The sequence below is a fragment of the Gekko japonicus genome, unplaced genomic scaffold (genome assembly GCF_001447785.1).
Source record: "Gekko japonicus isolate JY-2015 unplaced genomic scaffold, Gekko_japonicus_V1.1 scaffold162, whole genome shotgun sequence".
Classification (NCBI taxonomy): domain Eukaryota; kingdom Metazoa; phylum Chordata; class Lepidosauria; order Squamata; family Gekkonidae; genus Gekko; species Gekko japonicus.
The window spans coordinates 1,222,791-1,230,981 of record NW_015176456.1 but is presented as its reverse complement, the minus strand read 5'-3'; the positions used below and the strand labels follow the sequence as shown (position 1 = coordinate 1,230,981).

The 8,191-nt window shown below is 38.9% G+C and overlaps 1 non-coding gene across 1 annotated transcript; it reads left to right on the top strand.

Annotated features, from left to right (window-relative positions):
* The first annotated feature begins 209 nt into the window (after window positions 1-209).
* Window positions 210-282, top strand: TRNAS-GCU. The gene has a single exon. It is a non-coding gene; the product is annotated as a tRNA-Ser (tRNA).
* Window positions 283-8,191: the final 7,909 nt, after the last annotated feature.

Here is an 8,191-nt window from a genome sequence, read left to right as displayed (position 1 = left end):
TGCCGCTGTTTCATGTTTGCCCTTGCCGTTACTTTAATATGTTAATAAAGTGGCCTTATTTTATCCAACCTTGGTTGTCTGACTCTTTCTTCTGTCTGAGGGGGCAATGGGCTTGTAGGCCCACATGCTCCCAGCAAAAGTCGCTACACTTGCAAAATAAGTAAGTGTTTGACTGCCTCAAGGCTGATTAATTCTCCCCTCATTTGGGAGGGGGTGTGGCTCAGTGGTAGAGCATCTGCTTGCTATGCTAGAAGGTCCCAGGTTCAGTTCCTGGCATCTCCAGGTAAAAGGATCAGGTACCAGAGTGATGTGAAAGACCTCTGTCTGAGACCCTGGAAAGCTGCTGTGAGTCTGAGTAGACAATACTGACTCTGATGGACCAAGGGTCTGATTCAGTATAAGGCAGCTTCATGTGTTTATGACACTAAGAGCTCAAAACACAATTATGTGCTCCTAAAAATGTTTTTTTTTAAATCAAGAGATGCTGAGGGACTATGTCAGATCTAAACCTGAAAAAAGATGTATGTTACCATCTTGGGGTGCAACTAATTTCACAGCAAACAGTTTGCATAGGCTAACATACACGATCTGCTCAACACATGTTTCTTTACATGGTATCTCTTTACAATCACTGGCTGACTGATTAATTTGTTCATACTTTTTAAAAAATGGTTGGGTGCCAACTAGCACGCAGCAACAAGAGGTAAGGGGAAAGTAAAGTAAATGGAACTCTCACTGGGGTATGTGAGAGCATGTATGAATGAAACAGTGCCGGTTGCACTGTGCCATTTGAATACATGAAAAGTAAGCTGACAAAACATGCTTGAACTGTTTGTGAACAGCTGAACTGACTGAAGAAAAATCAGCTCCCTGATTGCAACTGGGAAACAGAATGTTAGCTAAACCAGTGAGTGTCTGAGCATTCATACTAACATTAATCTCTGGTGAAATTGGAGAATTTCAAGCACACTAATGAGGAAACATCTTTACACGAATGGGCCAAAGTCATACTGCATGATACTTACAAAAGCTTCCACGCTTGCTGATAAGTGCCACAGGAATCATACCTCTAAAAGATTTCTACCAGAACTGTGGCTGAATTCACCACTCCCAGCTTACTTTTGAAAAGATTGTAGCAGCACCATTAGTCATATCTGAGTCCACGGTGCAAGAATAACATGACAATATCATCGTGAAAAAAATGTAAAAAATGGATATGGTAATTCACGCTGAAAAACATAAAAACTGACTATGGACAAAGTAATGATGAAAATTGCCTGAACACACAGCTTTTGAAATAGTTAAACTATCAGAAGACAAAACTTCATTTTCTGTTATATTTGCTGTTAACTCCCCAAAATAGGAGCTACAGTAAAGAATCAGAATAATAGTCATTAAGTACTTTGTTGTTGGATAATTTTTAAAAGAATAAAAAGGGGGGAAAATGCCAGGTGATGGACTTATTATTGTACAAGGATCCTGTGCGTTTCGCCATGCAGGCTTTGTCTGGGGGAATCAGAGCAGTCACCTAGTGCTGGAACTGTCCACAGCAATTAAGTACAATACTAAATCAATAAACCATCACCTGACAGTTTTTTCCCTTTTGTTCTGTTGGCACATTGCTGGGTACAGCCCATTTTTAAATTTATCCTTGGATAATTTTTACAAATATTTCTTTTTCAGCATTCACACTTATATGTGTGTGTAGTGCATGTTTATATGTGTATGTATAACTTTCAAGTTATTGTCATGGGCTGTAATTAAACTAATATTAGCTTTGGTTTTCTTTATGAGGAAGGCGTCTGAAGACAGGACAAAGAATGCCTATTGATGACAGGAGATTTTTTCCTGGCAAGAAAATTTTATTGGCAGTCTGTAAATTTACTACTGGTTGGCAATCCTGGCTTGCATAAATTTGTTTGTTTATGGTGAATTTCCATTCCCTTTTGGATTCATCTTATGTTACAAGATATTTCTCCTGGTATTTGGATTTCCCCCCTTTTGGTTGTAGAAGCATATTTATTTTTTAAAAAAAGCTAAAATGTGATAATAAAAGCTTTTCAGATGTTTGGACTCAGTTTGAGAACTGGTTGATGATTCACATATGCTGTGGTGAATTATTCCTTGTGTTTCGTTATCAGAGCAATGTGTTGTTTACTAGAGTCCACTGGAAAAAAATATTTTATGGCTAAACTTTCATTTGCTAAATGGAGTTCAAACCAAGCTCTAAAGACACATGTATGATCTGTCTGTTTTCATAATTTTAATTTTCAATTGTATAATATATCAGCAATTTGAACCCCAGTGTTGTTTGATGAGTGAAGGACAAATAAAATGTCCCATATTGAAAAGTTAACACTACAGATATGAAGTTACGTTCTGGATTTACCATGAACAAGATGGTTTATGGCTTTGTATCCATAAACCAAAAGCTTCTGGTCTACAAACCAGTTAAACTGTCCTCTCATGGGACTACACTGGATTAAATCCAAATACTCTGAATTAAATGTGTCATTATGCCTCAGGATGTGAAGCTGTTAATTCAGACTATTTACCTTGACTCAATTTGCCCTGTAGTTTCTCTAAACAGCAATAGACTGTGTGTAAAGTAGTCATATTGTTGCTTATAGGCTTGCTCTAAAGCATCCCTCTCAGAGTTATAATTGTAGCATGGTTTTCAAAGAATTCATCTTAACCCACCCACTCCCCTACATTGCCTGAGACCTGTTTTAATCTTGCTTCACCTTTCAGTTGATGTTTGATCATGTAAACAAGTCTGAGCTGGAAGAGAGTTTTCACCTACATTTAGGGATACCAATCATGGCATTCAGCCATGCTGATATTACTAAGTTCCACTTCCAGCCCAGGAAGTCAAATATGGCACAACTGCAAATGCCTGAAGAAAAATAATGTTCCTCTCAGCCTAAAATCAGAAGTTGAGGGAGCCTTGGAATCAAATCATTACAGTAGTAAGAGCTAAGCTCCTGCTCCTAAGACTAACCAACAAATGGATAATACATAACAGGTACCATAGCACCACTGTACTGAAAGATCTACACTGTCTGCCTATCTGTATCCAGGCACAATTCAAAGTGCTGGTTCTTCTCTGTATAGTCCTTAGAGGTTTGGGGCTGGGATACCTGAAGGACCACCTTATCTCATATTGTCCAGCCAACCAGTTAAGATCCTCTTCTCAAGCCCTGTTCTCTGCCCCACACCTGCAGATGTAAAGTGGCAACTGGAGACAGGGCTTTTGGTGGCGGCAGTGGTGAAATGCCCTCTCAGTTGAGGCTAGACCTACATTATTTTTCTGTAGATCCCAGGTCAAAACATTTCTGTTTACCCAGGTCAAGGAGTTCCATCTGTTTTAGCTGTTTTGTGCTCTCCTGGCTCAAGGACTATTTTATAAATATCATTTTAGACTGTTCTGTTTGTTTTATGAGCATTTATGCTCTAGCTCAGGGGTGTCGAACTCATTTGTTATGAGGGCTGAATCTGACATAAATGGGACGTTGTTGGGCCAGGCCATTTGTGTCATAAAATGTAATGCCAGTTAGTGGAGATATAAACTTTATAAAGGACACAAACACAAATGTTTTTTTTTAACTTAAATAAAAACATGCTTAAAACATTAGCACTCTTACAATATTTTGTTTATTTAACAGTGTCTGATAACTGACACCTCTTGCTCTACAGTGTCTGATAACTGACACCTCTTGCTCTGAATTACTGCGTCAAAATGTCTGTGCTGTTGCTGCGTATGCTGTTTAGGTGTGTATCTGTAAGCTGCAAACCTATGATGATGCAGCAGCAGCAGAACTGGAAAAAGAAGCAGAAGACAGCCAGTTCCACTGTGGGCGTGATCGAAGCCCTCCAGGGGCCTGATCCAGCCCCCAGGCTGCATGTTTGACACCCCTGCTCTAGCTCATTTATATTGACAGGTTTTAATTGACTTGTTTTTACTTATCTTTTATTTCATTGACTCAGTTTGTTTTATTGATTTGGGGGTTTTTTGATAGGTTTTTTTAAAAACTTGTTTTTATTGACTTGGTTTTTTGATGGGGTTTGTTTTTATTATTAACTTGTTTATATTGTCTTAGTTGATTTTGTTTTACTGCTTTAATTGTAAAGTGCTCCGAGCAGGTTGGGGGAGGTGGCATACAAATTTTCTAAATAGAAACAAAATAATAACATCATCCAATGGCAATGACTAGGCTTTAGCCAGCCCCACCCAAGTCCCAGGTACTAAGGAGGCATAGATGGCTCCGTTTTCCTCCCAATACTATAATTCTATGGAGCTGCAGGCATTTCCACAGGCTCCCTTTCTGCTGAAGTAGTGAGTTCCTTGAAGAGCTGGTGCAGAAAATGAGATATGGCATACACTATGCCATTACCATAGCTGGCATATGTCTTGCTGTGAATAAAATACTCAGTTTTAGGAACTGCAAACCATAGTCTCTGACCAGCCTCATAACCTGAAGAGATTTAGAAGCCTGAGAATTGATAATGTGAACAGCTGCCTTATTATTCACCAAAATGTAATGATGCGATTGAAAAGCCTTACATGAACAGCCACCACAACCAGAAGTTCTACATATATCCAGTTATCAACCACATTGAACTGACCTCACACCTTAGGCTCAGGATGTATTGGCTACCAAAAAGAAAAAAACATAAAATCCATCACAATCAAATGCACCTGAAAAGCAGCTCTAACCACTTCCCCTGTATTCAAAAACGATTCTCTTAGAGATAGAAAAAGACTACACAAAAACACCTTCTTCACAAATAAACAAATCTACCTAGATTGCACCTTGATCCTGCGGGGCAGGACTGCTACTCCCTCTGTTGAATCACACAGATGTCTCAAAAAGGCCCTACCTGTTACCACTGAATGATATGCAAAATTAAGCTGCCTACTAAAACTTTTGACCTACTAAAGTATCTGATGAAGTTTGCCTGCTTCCCACCTTCTCCTTTCCTTTCCTTTTGAAATATAGCTAACAGAAGAAAATTCCTTGTGAATACCATAATTTACTAAGAATCCGCAAGATAAGACAAACACTCTTATACACTATCACAAAAAAGAGAGACCCTGAGTGAAGGAAAGGAGAGTGTCTAAACCAGACCACCTTCTTTAATTTATTTCACTAACCTTTCCGCCTAAACATGCTTTCTAAATCTTCACTGACTTGGAGTTCTTCGCTGTGAAATGCCCCTTCAGCCTGAGGCACACGATTTTAAACCAAAACTAAAACATTGCAGAATATACTAAGTATCTTCCTTCTTGGGCTTTTTCTGCCCTGGCCATTTTTGTTTTTTGTTTTTGACATCTGATTGCTCACCCTCATCCAGCCCTGCACCAAGGCACAGTGAGAATTTACCTCCTCCCCCCTTGCCTCCTCAGCCTCCACAGAGGCAAAGCAGTGAGGGGAGGCATAAAGCTGTCACTTACTTTCTCCCCCCCCCCGCCCCCCCCCAAGGCCAGTAACATAGCCCCAGGTTCCATTCCCAACAGGGCGGGACAAAAAATATTCCCTGCACTACTGTAGGATAAAAACCATACATATTCCGGATATTAATTATAAATAGGGTTGCCATGCTCCAGATGGTAGCTGGAGAGCTCCCAAAATTACAACTGGTCTCCAGCTGACAGCGATCAGTTCCCCTGGAGAAAATGGCTGCTTTTTTGGGGGGGGGGAGTTGGCATTACACCTTGCTGAGGTCCCTCCCCTCCCCAAAACCCAGCCTCCCTAGGCTCTACCCCCAAAATCTCCCCCCAAATCTCCAGGAATTTCCCAAATCAGAGCTGGCAACCCTAATTACAAATGTTAAAGCCAAATTTGCAACAATGATTGGAACTGGTAGAAAATCACTTGATCTATCAATCAAATATAAAAATTGTCTTTGTTTATGCCCCTGATTACAATAATACATACTGTTGACCATATATTTCTGTATTTCCTCCATGTATTTTAAAGTAATATACTACCGGAATGTATTTGCCATTTCATACACAAAAGCTTCTGTCCCATTTAGGAACCGGGACTGAAGCGTTTTACCTGTCAACCGCTTCCGAGTAGTCTTCAGTTCCCTCTCTCGATTCTGTTACACTTTTTCCCCCGCCGTTTTTTGCCTGCGTGGGCTTTTTTTTTTAACTTTTGATTTATAGCGTTATATCGCTATAACGCTATACCGGAACTTCAAACTTCAAAAAAATCAATCACCCGCACGGGAAGAAAACGGTGGGAAAACAAAGCGGTGCAAGTCTGAAATGCCAAACTGTCTTTGTTAATGCCCCTGATTACAATAATACATACTGTTGACCATATATTTCTGTATTTCCTCCATGTATTTTAAAGTAATATATAAGGAAAATTACATTTAGAACTGGCCCTAATTAAAAGGAATACTTCCAGTTGACAAGGCTCTGAAACACATAAATGCATTTAATGATTGGTCCCAAACTTATTAAAATTGTGGAGTAGGACCTTTTCCAAAGTAATCTGCACTATTTAGAACCAACTACCTATTGGACTACCACAACTAATCTTTGCATTTTCGTATAGGTATATCTTTCACTTCTTTCACTGACTTTTAACTGATATCATGTTAGGTATTGTTGATATGTCCTCTTACTGTTCAGACTGCCATTTTACAATAACATTTTGATGTCATTGATAAACCCTGGAGATGTCTATAAATGAGATGCAATGGAAATAAATAACATTTCAAAATCTTATTTTCTGTTCCTCCTTTTATGATTTCCAAACTTGGGCTGAAAATAATTCTAAAATTTATATGAAATTGCTTTGCATTTCCATACAGGTTGTGCAAAAGAGAAGCTATTCTGTCCAATCCCTTGTTTTTATTTACATAAGTGTGATTGTCATGCCAGAATATATGTTTTCTCTATATTGAATCTTGATGTTTCACCTTTGGTCCTGAGGTTATAGGAAAATAAAATAAGCCATCTTTGTGCAGGAAGAAAGAAAATAAATCAATTGCTTTGTCACTTTTTTCTCCTAGCCCCAACAAAAAGCCCCTTAAGATTTTGTTTTCTCAAATGTGTGAACTTTATATAAGATGCTGACCTCTCTATATACTTCATAAAGAAAGAGTTTCACTTCTCACATGAACATAAGATCTTATAAGGACAAGGTGAGTTTGGAACTGGTTTGAAATCTAGGACAGAAATAAGAAGCAATAATGAGAAACATTTGCTTCTACCACAGAATAGAAGTACAAGGTCAGCATTTGCTGCTGATGTTCGCATTATTATTGCTTCAACAGGACTGCCAAGCAAAACCCTGTGGTAGCTCACTCAATAACATTTACTACTGGCTTTAACTATGTGCAAAAGAGTTCAGCCAACATGCTCCTTTAAAAGGGAGGGGTATTCATTGGAGATAGACAAGACACTTGTACTGTTTTAACATCATTTGGATGGATCGATTTTTATAGACATAATACCAGGCAATTGCAGCTCTTGCAGTGCATTGGTAGTGGTAAGGAATCTAGTTAAGTTAGATAGAGTTTAAGCAAGTGATCTACCATCTTTGGTGGAAGAAAATAGCAAGAATAGAGAGACCTATAGATTTATGGCCACAATGCTTATTGGACAGGAGAAATAGGAAACCTAGTCACAAACAGTGAATGGTTAGACTTTCCATCAACCTTCTGCCATTCGTTTAAAGACTGGTCTGTATGTCCTCGATGTCCTTGACAACCACGACTGGTATAATCACTAACCTCGAGCCAGACATCCTGGAATGTGAAGTTAAATGGGCCTTAGAAAGCATTACTAACAACAAAGCTAGTGGAGGTGATGGTATCCCAGCTGAGCTATTCAAAGTCTTAAAAGATGATGCTGTTAAAGTGCTGCACTCAATTGCCAGCAAAGATAGACAAGACACTTGTACTGTTTTAACATCATGTGGATGGATCGATTTTTATAGACATAATACCAGGCAATTGCAGCTCTTGCAGTGCATTGGTAGTGGTAAGGAATCTAGTTAAGTTAGATAGAGTTTAAGCAAGTGATCTACCATCTTTGGTGGAAGAAAATAGCAAGAATAGAGAGACCTATAGATTTATGGCCACAATGCTTATTGGACAGGAGAAATAGGAAACCTAGTCACAAACAGTGAATGGTTAGACTTTCCATCAACCTTCTGCCATTCGTTTAAAG